Source organism: Varanus komodoensis, unplaced genomic scaffold (genome assembly GCF_004798865.1).
Source record: "Varanus komodoensis strain SLA01 unplaced genomic scaffold, ASM479886v1 scaffold10, whole genome shotgun sequence".
Taxonomy (NCBI): domain Eukaryota; kingdom Metazoa; phylum Chordata; class Lepidosauria; order Squamata; family Varanidae; genus Varanus; species Varanus komodoensis.
In genome coordinates this window covers 9,788,889-9,806,318 of record NW_025335269.1, presented here as the reverse complement: position 1 = coordinate 9,806,318, position 17,430 = coordinate 9,788,889, and positions in this window count along the sequence as shown.

Genomic DNA, 17,430 nt, shown 5'->3' with positions numbered 1-17,430 from the left:
TGAAATGGATCCAGATGGTCTGTTTCCTCCAAGAGTGCCTGGAACTTGAGCAACTTGCGTGAAAAGGGAATGTTGGTCACATACCTGTAGCTGTTAACATCTTTTGGGTATAGGCTTGCCTTCTTCAGGAGGGGTCTGATTACTGCCTTGTTTCATGGAGTCAGGTCATTTCCCTCCTTCAGAGAGACATTCATAATCACATAGACTGAGAAAAATCATTCCCTCCTTGACTTAAATGAGCAGCCATAAGGGACAAGGGTTGAGAATAGAGGTGGTGCACCAGACTTGTCCAAATGCTTCAATGATGCCTTGCAGTCTCTGAACATGGGACAATGGTGCTTATGTCAACCTCCATGGTCAACCTCCACGGTCATTTCCAAATTCCATAAAGCGATTTCCATATCAGCCAGACCCTACCCCCTGAGCCCTTTGAAATCCATCTGGATCCATTAAACTGAGGATAGACCATTCTAATAGGGCTTCCACCCTTACAGAAGGTGTCAGAAGAACAGTCATAATTCTAAATATCAAGAGGATGTGATCCAACCATGACAAAAGGGTTAATGTCTAACCTCAAGTTCCAGATCACCATCTTCTGCCCAGTTGAAAAGACCAGGTTGAGAGTGTGGCCTTTTTCATGTGCTGGGCCAACAACATGTTGAAACAACCCCATGGTTGTCATGGTGGCCATGAAGTCCTGAGTCACCTTCCAGCCTCTGCATGGAAATTGTCTCCCAGAGCTGCTCTCCTGGGGGTCCTCAACACCAGGTCTGAGACCACCTTGATCAGCTCAGGCAGGGAGTCTGATGTGCAGCTGGGTAGGTGGTACACTAGGAGAATCCCTAATCTGTCTCCATTGCTCAACACCAGGTACAGACACTCAAGACTTGTCTTTGAGTGGCCAAGAAGCCTGGCGAGAGGGATCATATTCCTGCAGGCTATGGCTACTCCCACTCTCCAACCCGCAGGATGAGGCTGATGCTGCACCGAATACCCGGGTGGGCACAACTGGGAGAGAGTACCTTCTACTGTCTCCTGCACCTTTGTCTCTGTTACACAGGCCAGATTGGTGCCCTCGTCCAGAGATTTTGCTTTGGGCTGATCATGAATCTACAATTTTGTAGCTCGCATCCATATTATTTTATTTACCTTTCAGGGCAATTCCTTCAGCTCAGGTGCTTGTATTCATTGACAGGATTTGGTTTTGAGGATTTGTCAGTGTAAGAGTCTTTCTTGAATAGAAACCATCCCTGAAATATCATTATGTCAGCAAAATCTAAAGTGTTTTTAGTTGGAATGGAATACCCAAGAAGTGTTCAGAACAGTCTAACTGGGGCCTGACTTTTGATCATGTTAGTAAATCCTTACAATGCTCCATGCAGATAAGTTTTAGATATTGAGTGGACTAAAACTATAATTAATAAATGATGAGGAAATGGATTTCCTCCCCTGCTGCGAGTCAAGTTAGATTTGCTTTCTTTATAGCTCTTCTCCTTTGTTTTGCTCTTTGCTTTCAGGTGTTGATGCACTGCCCATCACTTTAGGCTCAAATCTTTTATGCCCGCAAGGGACTAGTCCTCCTTCCCCTGCCCTACATGCATGCAGGCTTCCATGTTCAGAAGCTTAAATAGCCAGAGCAAGGCACTGCAGTGGTGATTCCACTACCCCTCACACCCTGCGTGTTCAATCAAGGCGCCCATTCTCAGGCATCTAGGTAAAGCACCAGGAAGCAGGCCCCAGCCTCCTCCACTTGCCGCCCCCCAGCTTGCTCCTTGTCCTTCCTCTGAGGAACATTTCCTTCCTCAGAGAGGCACAGGACAAAGTTCGCACTGGCTATGAGTGGGCAGGGCAGGGTGGCAGCTGTTGGAGCATAAACCTGGCTCAGAAGAATCTTACAGCCACCCAAATTGTGTCAGGAGGACCTTGTGAAGTATAGTCAGAGATTAAAATGCTTTTCAAAACTCTGATTCAATTAACCTAAGAGGCCGCCTGATTTATTGTATTGACAGCATCTGACTGCATAGGCAATTGGTTTCAGTTAATATAAAAGGCAGGCCTTTTCATCCTGAGGACGTGAAGATGTTTTGGAGTACAACTCCCAGCTTCGACAACCAAAATGGCCTATGGTCCAGGCTGCTGGACAGTGTAGTCCAAAATACTGGAGGACCCTGGGTTGGAAGAAGCTTTATCTTGGATGGTTCTTGGAAAAGGAATCTCAAATGCAAATGTCCTTTGCATTGGAGAATTGTTGTGACTTTATTTTCTGAACACCCAGCTTATTCCCTGTATATACTTTTTTGTGGTAGCACTCCAATTATAGAACACACCTGCCAGAGATTCACCAGGTGCCTACTTCATTGAGTTTCAAGCACCTGGCAGAAACTTCCTTTTCCAGTGCACCTTCAGCACCATCTAGACCAGTGATGGCGAAACTTTTAGAGACCAAGTGCCCAAATTGCAAGCCAAAACCCACTTATTTATTGCAATATGCCAACACTGCAATAAAACCTGAATGCTGAGGTTTTAGTTTAGAAAAAACAACTCATACATTAACATCTTCTATCTTAAAAGAAAAGTATAGTAACAGAGCTTTCAATTTCAAAAAACAGCTTTTTATTGAAAGGTAAAAGTTTGCATTTGGCGTGCTTTTTGCACAATTAACATGATCTTTGCTATGGTATGCATGCTGATAATTTGTCAAACCTTGGCTCAAATATGCCAGGGGGACAGAACATTAAAAGAATCTCAGTCTCTTAATTAGAACATCTCTTTGGTAAATCTTAGATATTAAATTTCAATTTTAAACTCAAAGAAGAAAACTCAAAGTTAAAATCTTGTGTTAATAAAAACGAATGTATTAAAACTCACAGCCAGTCCAAGCAAATATGTACACACACTTGGCAGCGCACTGACCAGCCATGAGAAAGCTCAGACGAGTCACGGCTAATGAGTCGGGGCTCATGACATCGTCACCTCGCACTGCTACTCCTTTCCAAGCATGCGCATGGCCCCTGTGTGCACTGTTAGCTGATGCTCAACTGCTGGGGCGATGCTGGGATGACTTGGCTCGCTTGCCGACAGAGAGGGCCCTGTGTGCCTGCTGTGGCACACGTGTCATAGGTTCACCACCACTGGTCTAGACTATTTATATCAGTGTGCTGTGTTTAAATTCTATTAATATATGTTTTATTTTTGTTTAATTATTTTATTATGATTTTATTTTGTTTATTTTAATGATATTTTAATGGTATCATTTTATTAACGTTTGTTCATTTTATATTGTAAGGGCCGCCCAGAGAACATATTGCTAATGGGTGGCTTTTAAGCAAATTAAGCAAACAAATAAATAATATAATTAATATACCTCTTGGCCTCTTGGATAGGGAAACCTCTTGGATAGGGATACCCCTATCCAAGCTTCACTTCCCTGTCCAAGGAGCGGAGAACCTTGGAACTGGTCATGCATGTTGCATCGCTGCTCCTGCATGGTGTATTTCCTGCACTGGTGAGCAGGACCTGGGGAGCTTGAAGTGCCTGGTGGGAAAGATTCTGATTTCTTGGGAAAGCCTGGCTCAGCAGTTTGCTCTTTCTGGGGCTCCTTGTTCAGGGGTTTAAGGTCCTAGGACCGTTGGGATGTCAGGCCCAGTTTGGTATGAGTGCCTGAGTCCAGTGGTGGTTTCTCCCTGTTTGTGACTATGTCCTCAATCTTTCTGGATATCCAGGTCATGATAATTACTCTTATTTCTTGGTCCATCCCACATAACTTGAAAGGGGCTCTTTTGGTGTTTCCTGACATGTAATGGCAGACCCCTCCATATTTCTCTGGGCATGTTCAGAGATCCTGAGGTACGGATCTCACTTTCTTTTTCTTTTATTGTGAGTTTCGGGAAATTATAAAAGCAATCATGGCAGTGGTCAGGGAAGAGAGGAGAAAAATAAAATGAAAAACCCCTTTACAATATTCATTACAAAAGCTTTAATATATCAATTGCATTATATACATTTATGAGGATTGCTGAAAAGTTCTCGGCCTGACCAAGAAAACAACAAAACAGAATCAAAACAGAACAAAGAAAAAGAAAAGAAAAGAGAACAAATGAACAACACGCACAGAAACAAATCAAAAACAAACAAGCAAACCTAAATGAAAAGTGAGTCAGCCAAGAATTGTTCAGCTCCCCTGTCCTCATATATAAATCTAAAACAATTAATTGCTATCACTATGAGTAATTCTGCATAAGCTTTCATAAAGTCAAACCAAACATATATGCAGATAGTTCATATGAGTAGTGTCTAAATATCACTTATTCTCAAGTGTCATTAAGTCCTCAATCCATCGCATTGTCAGGGGTGATTGTATATCCTTCCTTACAGTGTTGGGTTTTTTAGCTGTCAAAAGGGCATGGACAATCCATTTACAATGATGGTGTGTTGCATTCCAAGAATTGGGTGAATTCTTAAGATCATTGGAAAACACTGTAGAGAGTCCCTGCATGAAATTTATCTGCATTAACCCCCCACCACCCCACAAATGAAACGCTTTCATAACCAATTTGTAAGTCTGGGTTTTCCCATAAAGTTAAGTTAGCATGAGAAAGTGCATCAAATGGTAACTGATGAGGACAATGTTGTATACCACAGTTCTCATTCTGCTGTAACCAGAGGATATATCCTAATATCTCAAGAAGCGAGTGCAATCCATTTGAACAGGGGTCCAGAAATAAAGATTCCAAAAGTGACCAGAGAAGGAAATCTAACCTAGGTGGAAAAGCTCAGAATTTCCTACAAGTCAATAATAGGTCTGATGATATGAGGCAAAAGCTGAAACTACCCTCTATAATTGGAAGCTGAATTATTTTCAGTAATATTCTTGGCAGAATCAAAACCTATTAAATCTTTAGAGGACAAAGAACTGAATTTCTGGAAGTATTGACCAGGCATGGATAATGGAATCCCACCTAAAAGGAACACGTTTCAGGTTATAATATTCAACTTGTGCATTTCCTTGACCTCACAAGTCAAGGAGATGCACAAGTGATGCCCATTTGCTTCTATCTTCTCTAATTTCAATTTGTTTAAATTTAACTTAATTCTGTAGCAATGCATTTGGGGTGATATCAATATGGCTGATTACTGCATTGTGGGGGATGATAGACCCAACGGACATCATTGACTTGTTCTGAGTTTGCCCAATTAATTGAATAGCCAGATAAATAACCAAAAGCATTGATCTTAAAAATAAATAACACGTTGTACAGGACATTCAGGGACACATGTTCACCAGAAGAATCAACTTGGTAACTGCATTTGTGGATGTCTATGGTGCTTCCAGTCAGAACATTCCAGTTAGGAAGGAGGAACATCAGAAAACTCTAGGAATTTCACTTTATATTAAATTATACATCTGAATTTATCTGTGAGCTTCCAGATCTTCTGCTGGTAGGTAATTTTGGAAAGTACTCAAGCAGTATGGACCATTCTAAGCAGAGTTATCCAGTGCAGAAATCCAGCACCTGCAAACTGCTGCTTGGAAGATCAGATTAGCGTCACAAGATGCACATTTCCACCCAATTTCAGATTTTAATAACTGAGACTGAAGGAATTCTTGGCAAAAGGCAAAACTGCAGCACTGATTTGAAGGCCCATTAGCAGGGCCCATCTGACTTGAATATGGGATTCTTCTATAGATTTCTTTCACTTGTAATATGTCTCCATAGGTTACCATCTAAATGAAGGTTGATAGTAATATATTCATGTGGAATTCATAGTGAAGGAGAGTCGCTGAGAAGAGTGCTTTGGGAAACAAAAAGATGTGAGTTTATTTCTTTATGTGTCTCTTTGTGCATCTCTCCCCTCACTGTGTTTGATAAAGGTGGGGATCCATTAATTTGCCCCCCATATGAATTTCACTAAAAACACTCTTTTCTCTTCGTTCATGTGGTCCTCTGCATGCCCCTTGCACATTTAGCAGTGACCTTTTCCTATACACAGAAGGTGTTGCATACTTGGGTAATGGGCAATCTTGTGCTTTAAGGCTTCATTGTTGCATCTGTATCCCATACACCCTTAAATAAATGCAAGGTCTCATTCATGGGGTTATCCCACAAGAATCTCATGGAGTGGGTTAGGCTGAAAACAGTTTGTGGAGCTTTGTGGCTCAGTGCTGGTCATCTAGTTAGCTCAGTGACTGAGGGAGGGGTTGAACTCAAGTCTTCCCTGCCCCACTCTGACCCCCCCCCACACACACACACACACACAGGACTTGCCTTTGCCACTTCTATGTGGTTTGTCATCTCAGAGAAGCACTTCTTTGGAGCAACAAATTTAGTTTGTAATCTAATTTTTTCCACTTTGCCTGAGGATTCTGCTGCCAACATTAGCCCCCTGGTTCTTGGGGGGCAACAGGAAGGGCAGAGCTAGCATCCTGCTGCCCACTCTTCTTATCTCATTAGTAAATGAGTAGGGCTTTACTGTTAGCCCCATCTGCAATATGTTTAGTTATTTATTTGCATATCTTTCCTGGAAGATTTATTTATCAATAATTACTTTCCTGAGAATTAGCTTGATTTTATACTGTTACTATTTGGTACTGCCAGTTTTGTAGTGTTATTTGTTCTCAGATAATTTGTGGATTCCAGTTAGGGTGAGACTTTCCCTCAGCAGCAGTTGGTTCATTTTTTCATTGTTCATGTCTGAGCTACTTTGCTGTTGTTGTATTGTTTTGCTGGGGGGATCTTTAGTATGGATCGCTGATAACGAGAGACAGGTTGCTCACACAACAGCCCACTTAGATTAAAACTAGTGGAGATGCATTGTCTTGACTTGATCTACATGGATTTGCATTCATCGACAGTATTGCAGCTTGATCAAGCTGAAATAGTATTAGCATTCAGCAAGAAATTCAATTTCAGCAGGTGAATCTTGCCTACTGTTATGAAGCCCTGCCATGGAGCGTTGCCTGGATCCTGCCTTCTGTTCTTACTGCTCTGGGGAGAAATCACCAGCAATGAGTGGAGGAGCAGAAGGGAACGGAAGAAAAACTGATTTCCCTGAGCTGGCTGGCTGCCAGTTTGAGCAACTTGGGCTGCAGACGGTTCTTCTCTGGAGACACTCTGATGCAAGGTGATGAACCTCAAGGGCCTCCATGGCTTTGGCTGCTGACCCAGTGATGCCTTTGGCTGGTGCCCCAGCTGTGGACAGAGAGAGCCTGACTTCAGTGATGACTAACCCACATTGCTGCAATGCATTCCACATGGGGCAACCTTTAAAGACAAGGTGCATGCTGCAGCCACATTTAATAACTAGGATCAGATGGGCCAAACATATAATTTTTATTCATATCGAGACAGGTTAGGGATCCTGCTGGTGTACTGCACAGCATGCTGCCCAGGAGCATCCTTGCCTGAGCTGATGGAGGTAATCTCCTGGGGGACCTCAACTTCCATGCAGAGGCTGTCTTACCTTGGGCAGCTCAGGACTTCATGGCAGCCATGCCAGCCATGGGGCTGTCACAACATGTCACCGGCCCAACGCATATAAGAGGTCACACTCGAGACTTGATCTTCTTGACTGGGCTGAGGATGGTGACCTGGAAAGTGGGAGGTTAACCTCACTTCCTCTTGAGGTTTTGAACTAATGGCCCCGTTTTCCCTCTGCAGGGGTGTGGAACCCATTAAGCTGGTCCACTCCTGGCAGCTGATGGATCCAAGTGGATTCCAAGAAGCTTTGGGGGGTTTTCCAACTGGCATGGCAGGTGTTTCTGTTGATGCTCAGGTTGCTCTGTGGTACACAGAGATGGCCCAGGTGCTTGGCACAATTGCCTCCGTGTGCCTTCTTCCATCTTGCAGAGCCAATTGGTATATACCAGAGCTGACAGCAAAGAAGGAAGAGGAGAGATAGCTAGAGAGAAGCTGGAGAACTCAAAATGAATCCATGACTTGGTGCTCATTATTGAGCCCATTGATGCTTCTGAGCCCAATTCAAGGTGTTGGTTTTAACCTACAGAACACTAAACAGTTTGGGACCGTGATACTGGAGGAAACATCCCTCCCAACATCAACGTACCCACCCTGCATCTGAGTCCTTCCTCCAATTGCCACCTCTAAGTGATACTCAGGTAGTGACAACAGGAAGAAGGGCCTTCTCTGTGGCAGCCTCAAATTATGGAATGATTTCCATGCTGAGGCTGGCCTGGCATTTCAGCACCCGGTTAAGAACACAATCTTTGTCAGGGTGTTTACTCCAAATAGCACAAGTGTAATGCGCGTGGGGGTGGCGGGGTTATTGCCAACTGTTTCTCTCTCTTTCTCCCTCAATCTCTTTTTTAAGCATGTCTGGTTGTATTAGTTGCTTACTTGTCAAATACGGTTTTAAAAAAAATAAATAATACTTTGATGCATTTATTATTGATTTTATTTTATATTGCATTTTTCTGCTCATTGTGCAGAAAGCTTCCACTGTTGGTAGTACAGAAATAAAACAAAATGAAATGAAACAGAATGAAACTGGATGAGACAAGACACAATGAAACAATCCAGTTTAAATTAACGTTTTGTCTTCCTTTCGTCTCACTGTGAAAGTTATTTGTTTATTGTTTCTTTTGTTGTGATACTTTACCTAATTCTAATCTGACTGATATTCTAGCTGAGATAAAGTTGCTAAATATAGATCAGTTTCATGACATTCAAATGAACAGGCCCACGCCTGCTTAAATCTTCCGAACCATAGCTATTTTTTCTTCAAGAGGATGAGCCAATGCTGTTTTGGATAAATGTTTCCTGAGGTAGGGAGAATGGGTGTGTGCGTGTGAGGGGGACAAGTTTCCTATGTTCACATCTTCACTGCTTAGTATATTCACTTGCATAAAATACTGGATTGTGCATCCTCATTGGAAACAGATACCGCCAGTCCAGTAGACAAAATCAAAATGATGCAACCTGTTTCCCAGTGGGAGTGAAACCTAGCAAAATTCCTATAGTATCATTTGCCCCTCATGTAACAGAGTTAACTTTTACTCCTCAATAACCTTTGGAGCATTTTTAAAGTAGTATTGATGTTATGAAAGCTCTTCAATTCAAATCTCAAAAGGGCTGGAAATCAGTTTCAAGTCTGACAGCCCTCTGTGACCTGCAGTGATTTTGTTTCTACCATCTGCCAGACAAAGTCTTTTGTGAGGTTTTTTTATGATGTCTGGCTATCCAATATCCACTTTCATTCTCTCCATTGCCTCTGCCACTTGCCATAGGCTACTGATCTTATCATTCATGTTAGTCCACGGTGATTTCCTCTTGAATGGCAAACCAGATATTTAGAGTGCAGCACAAATGATTCATGAATGATTTTCATCTTTATATAGCATCTGAAGCAATTTTGGAGGTTAAGATTCATAAATATCTAAAAGGCAGGACTAGGCCAGTTTAAATTTGGCCAAAGTGCTCAATTCAGAGCCCATTCTATCCCATGCGCAGAGTTATTTAAAGGACATTTTTCAAGAATCGCATTCACAAGGGCTCCATGAGGCAGCTGCGGAAACTGAAAACATTGCTACATTAATTATCTACAGAGTGGACAAATTAATACACAAAAGCTGTTTTGGATGGATCCCAGAAGCCCTGCCCCACCAGAACTGAGTTTGTGGTTTCCACCCACTCTTAGCGTTTGAGTGACACATTTACTTTATAAGCAAAAGCACACAAAATTTATTTAAATAGCATTAAGAAAAAAGAAAAAAATCAGTTGTAGGGAGTTTACAGAGTTTAAAAAAGAAAGGGAAAAAAGAGGTTATAGGTCTTCTAATAGCAGAGATAACTCCCTGCTGGAAGATATGCTCCCCGCTATCTTTCATTTACTTTTCATGTTTTGCATTTGAATGTGCAATATGTTCTGATTCATCCCACCTCATGAGTTATCATTTACTCTCCATGTTAGTCTCATGTGTTATTATTTGCTATCCACTGGAAAACCCCAAAGATCCACACCATGATGGTTTTGATTCTCCTATGTGTAGGTACCCCCAGTCTTAACCACAGGATGGTACATCTTAATACATTCTGGCAGTCTTCTTTCAAAGCACACCATTTCCCTTACTTTCCTTTTCCGCACTCCTATTGTCCCTTATTTCCATTCATGCCATCTGAAGTCATGCGAATGGCTGGTTTCTACCAGGGTGATGCCTGGTCGCTATCACTATCATCGCCCTCATCACCATCGCCTCTATCCCACTTTTCTTCCTCTAGCAAGGAACCCAAGGAGATTAACACAGTCCTCTCCATTTTATCCGCTCAGCAACAACCGTGTAAGGTTGGTTAAGCTGAGAGTGAGCAACTAGCCCAAAAACTAGCCCAGTGAGCTTCATGGCCAAGCCCAGATTCCCAGCTGAGCACTCTGGCCTTCACACCACACTGGAACATTGCTGACCCGTGGGGTGTCAGGAGAAGAGACTGGGGTGAGGCCAGGATATGATGTATACCCACGAAACAGTCTCTGGGGTTGCTCTTGCAGCTGCCAAACACAGCCTGTGTGATTCGTTCCACACCATCTGAGAGTGGGGAGGGAGGGTGCTCTGATTTCAGACTGCATTTCCAGTGACAGAGCTGGGTCTCTAAATTCTTCATGGCTGACTAGATTCTGCCTAGCAGTCATAGAATTTTGCCCTTAAACACATACATATTTTAGACACGACGTGAAAATGTAATATCCATAAATGTTACTAAGTCTTGGTACATGGAGCTGCAACAAATAGCCAGGTTGGAAAAATTGATGTATCAATTTAAGACAAAGTAAAGAAAAATCTGATTTTTATGTAATATGGCATGATTTTATTTCATGTATAAATCAGGGATATGTGCAGCAACAACTGTCAATGCTTTTGTGCAGATTGTGGAAAAGAGATAAATATAATTTGCTATTATGAAGAAAATATCTAAGCAGGCAATGGATTCCACCCATATTTTTGCTTATAAAGGGGGAAATATATTAAACACGCTACCCTTTCTTTTCTTATTTTGTATTGTATTTGAAAAAATTTAAAACCAAGGAGAAAATAACCAAAGAAAAACAATCTAAACAAACAGTACTATCTTATACATGTCTTCTTGTAAGGTTTATCATTTTCAGTGCAGTTTATTCCCAAGTATAAGATCGTATATGTAAAGTACCAACCCCTTCCCCAAACCTAGCATGTAATAATAGAAATGCAAAGAATAGCAGTAGTAGCAGTAGCAAAACCAGGATCAATACATATTCCCCATTAACAGACAGACATGTAGGGTTGAATCCAGCTTTAGACTGTGGGAAATGGCGTTCCCTGCCCCAGCCGCCCCACAGCAAATCCTCCAATCCAGTGAGAATGCTATGCAGAAAAGCTGTCCATATGGCATGACAACCCAATGGATTCAGCCATGCTAGCAAGCAAGTGTGGGTAATGCAAAGGTTAAACAACCCTTGCACAACCCTGAAATAGACCAAAGGTTAGGTGAAGGTTGTTTAACCTTCACAGAACCTGTGCCTACTGGGTTCTCATGACATAATATTCCTCAAATGATGACTGCAGATGCCAGTTGGCACCCACAAGCAACTTGGTGCGATGTGAGTTAGCTCACATCAGTTCAGTATGATGTGAGCCCTGAAATTCATGCAAACCTGGTCAGAGTCAGGACACCTTGCAGAATGGGACAGTGGGAGGCAGGAGGGAGTCCTCCAAAAGCAGGGGTCTTCTGCAAATAGAACTCTTCCTCTTGCAGCAGACAGATCCTGTTTCCAACCCATAATATTTGACAACACATAATAACTTCATTCTGTTACCTGAATACAACTAAAATGTTCTATATCTTTTATATTCATTGAGTGTTACTATTGGCACAATATAGAAATCATGTTCACAAAATTGCTAACTTTCTCTGTGTTCTTGCAACTTCCATCTGATGTGAGATTTTCCTCTCATAGTACATTCATATCTGTTGTCCATCCACTGATTATACACTGACTTAGGAGCATCTTTCAGTCCAACCACAACTAAAGTTTTCCTGCAAGCACAAATACTTTCAAAATGGCCAAACAGTTTATGATGCCCCAATGACTGGAGGATGATGGATAGGACTCTTTGTGGTACCACGATGTATGGGGTAGTGGAAATACCTTCCTCCAAAAAAGGCCAGGATTTATCACCTGACCACCAAATAGGCAGTTGTAACTCCCTGGCCTTAAATCCACATGAACAGGCATTAGGTTTTTCAGACACTGCAATGTACTTGTTCTCTGCAAATAGACAAACATGCAAACAAAGAGATCCAACAGCTATCTACAGTGAACAATAACCTGCCTACAGAGGGAATCAGCAGAATACTTACTTCCTGGTGAGATCATTTTGGGGAAGGGTCTGTGCCTCCCTTGCAGAAGAACTGCAGGTAGGATTTATGTAAGCTTGTACTTAAGATGTCTGAGAATTTCCCAGACAGAAAACATCACACCTTCTGGAGCAAAATATGTTCTTGGGTTATAAAGCTCCTGTGTACACAAGTCAAAGCCTTACCTTGTGCTGCAATTGTTGTCAAATAGCCTGGGGTTACAGGTGGCTCGTTGATAACCTGCAAACTCTTTATTGCCACTAGATTCACGTGATCAGGGTGGGAGAGAAAGCATTTCACTGAGGGTGAGTTCATACAGTGTGTTGAAATGCTAGCAAAACATTGAAGCAAAGCAAATGAGCCATAACCTCATTTCTCCCCAGATTGCTAGTGGAGATGGTCTGTGCTGGCAGCTTCAGTTTTAAAGGAACTGTATGGGAGCTGTAAAAAGACAATTGGTCCATCCAATTCAGTGTTCTCTGTGCTCACTGGCCATACCTTTCCAGGGTCTCAGGAAGGAGCCTTTCCTAGTTATACTTGGTGATGCAAGGTTCTAAAGCAGGAGAAGAAAAATCACCTTGCTGGAACAAAGGAAGATCCATCTCATCTACCTTTGGGTTTCCAACAAAGCTGCGTGTGAAACAGTCTTGTACAAATGATAAGGATATAAGGGTGTTCAAGGAAAGGCTGGATGTCCACATGGAGGGCATGTCGTGAGCGGAGCCGGTTGGTGCCGGAGGACAGACTAGATGGCCCGGGAGACCCCTTCTGACTCGCTCTGTTTCTATGTTTCTATGTTTCTATAAGCTGACAAGCTGAATCTAGTCAGCTCCCTGACAACCCAAAGCAGAATTGCATTGAATCTGACCAAAGAACTATACAGACCATCAATCTCTTCTCACATTGTCCAACCAGATACCCTTATGGGAGCTCATGTTTCCTTGCAGCTAGTATTCAGAGGTGTCCTATCTCAGATAAAGGTTGGCATATATAGCCATCCTGGCTAGTAACCATTAAAAATCTTCCCTCCGTGACTTTGATTAAGCCCTCTTTAAAGCCATCCATGCTGGCAGCCATCACTACATCTTCCATACTTCAAAAATGTGTGTATGAAGAAGAACTGAGGACCAAAACAGGGATCACTTTAAATTGGTGTCTAGCAATAACTTCTTTTTTCATTTTTATTCCAGAGTGGGTGTGGTATTGGAACAGCCTGGAGGATAGGGGACTTTTAAGATCCAAATGCATCTCATTAAGTGGACTATAGTCCACAAAAGTTTATTCCAGAAAAAAATGTGTTATGCTTTAAAGTGCCATTTTCCTCCACTTTCTCTTATTTAACCAGCTACTGATCCATAAATGGAACTCTTCTCTCATCCTATGGCTATTAGGTCTACCCAAGAGTCTTTGGTAAAGATGGAGAAAGCTGTCAATTTCAGTCCCCCCCCCCCCCAGATTTTAGTTTGTCTTGCTCTAAAGATTTTTCCAGTCTTGTGTTTGGCCATTTTAGGCCATTGTTGTTGTTTACTACTAAAATTCAGCAGGGAACTGCCAATTATTTTGTGATGTTATCACTGGAATCCAGCAGTACATGGTGGCCTAGCTGGCTCAGGGGGTGAGGAATTTGCGGGGATTTAAACCAGCACCCAGAGCCTCTGAATATTCCTGCTCCTGTTCTAAGGCTTGCATGACATAAACAGTTTATATTAGGGATGCTCAACTCCAAGTCCTCTGAACATGTCATTTGGACTCTGCTATTGGGATGTGTGAATCAACAAAACTCCAGTTTACCAAAGTTCTCCAAAGCCCATTTTGAAGCTCATTCCTACTCAAACCCATTTTAGATTGCTTTGTTCATTTCATGGCACTTGAAAACCCATGAATATATTATGTGTATGTTTTCTCATTTGTTCATCAATTGTGCACATCTTTGAAATATAAACATTCTTCTCTGATTAATCATTACCATTACTACTACTACTATTTATTATTATTATTATTATTATTATTATTATTATTATTATTATTATTATTCTAGCCAACAGCCAAAGCTCTCTGGGTAGTTTACAACGCAAACAATGCAATATACCATCATGCAATTAGCAATAAAATATCATAAATGCCCCATAAAATATCAATACATAATTGAAAAACAGACTTCACAAAGGAAACTTAAGCCATTTAAATAGCTAGAACCAGTTAAAATAACAAGGCCCATTGTTAAAATCATGCATTTTTCTCTACATGTTTTAATGAATGCCTTCTGTCAAACTTAACTTTTTGTGTCTATGAACTACATTGGAGCTGGGAAGTGTGGAGACCCGAACCACAGATTGTGCTCGAGTCTGTTCTTGCTCTGGAAAGTGCTGGATAAATCCTGATCAAGAATGAACTGAAATGAATTTCTTCTGCATCCCCATTCTGCTGCCATTGCTGCTAGCTCTTGAAAGGCCTCAACAAATTTTTATAGCCTGAAGCCATATATAACTGCAGCAAGAACTCCACCTCACCCTGCCATGGATCTGAGCATGCATATGTCAGGAAATAAGCACACACCCTTTCCTATCTTCAGCAGATGGTGTGGAGATAATTAGGGTTCCTCCTCTACTCCAAGCACCCCTAGAGTCACCCTGAGGGCATTTTTGAATGACTGCAATGAAATGGCTAAATTAAACTCCCTCAGCTCAGTCTTGCAGTCGGGAAATATATTTAGTCATCAATAAAAATCCCAGTTTGAGTGCTGGGGGAAGAAATGTGTGATGCTTGGAATTCCAAGAGCCTGTGCAGAGGTTAAGAGTGCAGGGCTGGGGCTAGGTGATCTGGGTTCTAGTCCCAGCTCAACCATGGAGCCAACTGGGTGAGTTTGGGCCAGTCATAGGCACTCAGCCAAGCCTACCTCCCAGGGTTGTTGTTGTGGAGATAAGATTGAGAGCAGGAAGAGGAGAATGATGAAAGCTTCCTTGAGTTCATTCTTAGAACAAAGGGGGATATAATTTATTTTTTTTATTATTATTATTATTATTATTATTATTATTATTATTATTATTATTATTCCATCCATTTAAGCTTCCTTGAATTCCCCAGTGTTTCCATTCCAATGAGTGGCAGCAGACTACCGTGCGGTCCCCATTCTGAAAATGTTCAGGGTGTGTTTGTGTGTTTGTTTTTGCATGCATTACATTGACACATTAAAAAAAATCCCATGATTTGCACAAATGGGATCATGTATTTGTCCTCCATTTGGGGAATTGTCCATTGATTTGTGCAAATAGCATATTGCAGGGGAGTTCTTTAAATCTTTGTCAGCTGAAATGCAAAGTTTTTGTTTTTCTTGATCAATTGTCTTCTGCAAGTACACCTTTGCACAAATCTTCCTGTTTGCTGTATAGCCCTGCAGAGGCCTGTTCCCTTCTTGTAAACAAAGCAATTGGATTGCTGCCTTAAAACAAACAAACAAACAAAAAAGAGCAAAATCCACCTATTGAATCTCTCCCCTATAGATCAAGTTGGCTCCAGCGGAGGGGAAGATCAGCCAAGCCAAACCAGTGAAAACCTTTGAGAGTTCATGCCAAGATGAAACTCTTGTACATCCCTAGCTGAGAAAAAACAGCAAGAGAGCATGAGAGCTCCAGGGATGATATCTGGATTTGTGTCAGAAAGTCATGGATGCTTCCAAATCAGGAGATTTCTGGGCAAAGCCAAGGACTCCCACCTGTCTGGAATAGCGCATACGATGATGGACTATGGAACCAACCCATTTGAGAAATACACAGATCAGATGACTAGCACTCTATCAGATCAAGAAACTAACACAGTTTCCTCAGCCCAGGAGCCTTCAGATGTGTTGCACTACAGCTCCTAGAATTCACACCATTGGCCATGCTGGGTAGGGCTGATGGGAGCTGAAGTCCAACACACGAGGCAGGGAGGAGTGGTGCTCAGACCATCAGCATGCTTCCCATTTACTATCTCCACACCATATGCCTGGGGGGTTGTATATTCAGGGTTCCTTTTGTATCAGTAGCTACTGCAGTTTGGGACTTGGCTATACTTCATATGGATTTCAACTCTAAGCTCGAGATGTGTCTCACACCTATTCATAAAGTAATATTAAACTTCCCTCTAGGATTTGTCAGCCTTTCCCAACACAATGAGGATCTGGCCACATGAGGAGATCATACAGGATGAAAAATATTCATGCTCCAACACAGGCAAACCAATAAATACAAATACAGCTAATGTGACAACGCACTTTGAATGATCCTTCACACCCCCTGGTGCTTTTAGCACTTCACAACATTTCCCAGAACATAACCAATCTCTTTGATGTGGGCACAATTAGAAACCCAGCAGGGTTCTACCACATTCACACAAGGTAGATATCAGCTGGATTTTTAATTGTCAGAGGATAGGATCAATCCAAAAGAGTTTCTGCACACCCGCCCTTGTGCAGACTCTTGGCTCTTTCATTGCAAAAGAGGCAGGGTGAGGACTGCCAGCCCCTGGAAGGAAAAATCTGGCCAAAGGTGGGGTAATTTGCAGGAAAAGGACAACTAAAATGACTGAGGTTCTGGATTACTTTCCCTCCACGAAATGGCTTGAAGCTCTGGGAGAGTGAGTGTTGTATTTAGAGGAAAACACAGAACTAAAGCAGGGAATGAGAAATGTATAAAATGATGCATGGCCTAAAGCAGTAATAGGGAACATGTGACCTTTGAGAGTGTGTGCATTTGGACTGTGATGATCAGCATTGCTCACCATTGGCTCCAATGCCTAGGGCTGATGGGAAATGCAGTCCAGCAACACATGTTCCCCACTGGTGCTGCAAATAGTCTGGATGGGGAGCTCCACCTCTCATGATACTAGAACCTGGGTCACCCAATGAAGTTGATTGATAGCAGCTTCGGGTCAAATTCAAGGAAAATAAGACTTCTTCAATGTCTTATTAATGCATACAGTTTGCAGCTGCAAGCGGGCAATTGGCTGGGATGGCTTTAAAGGAAATTGGAGATAACCATAGAGGACAGTTTGACAAAGGACTGTTAGCCATGGCAAGTATGGGGACACCTCTAGGGGTCAGTATGCT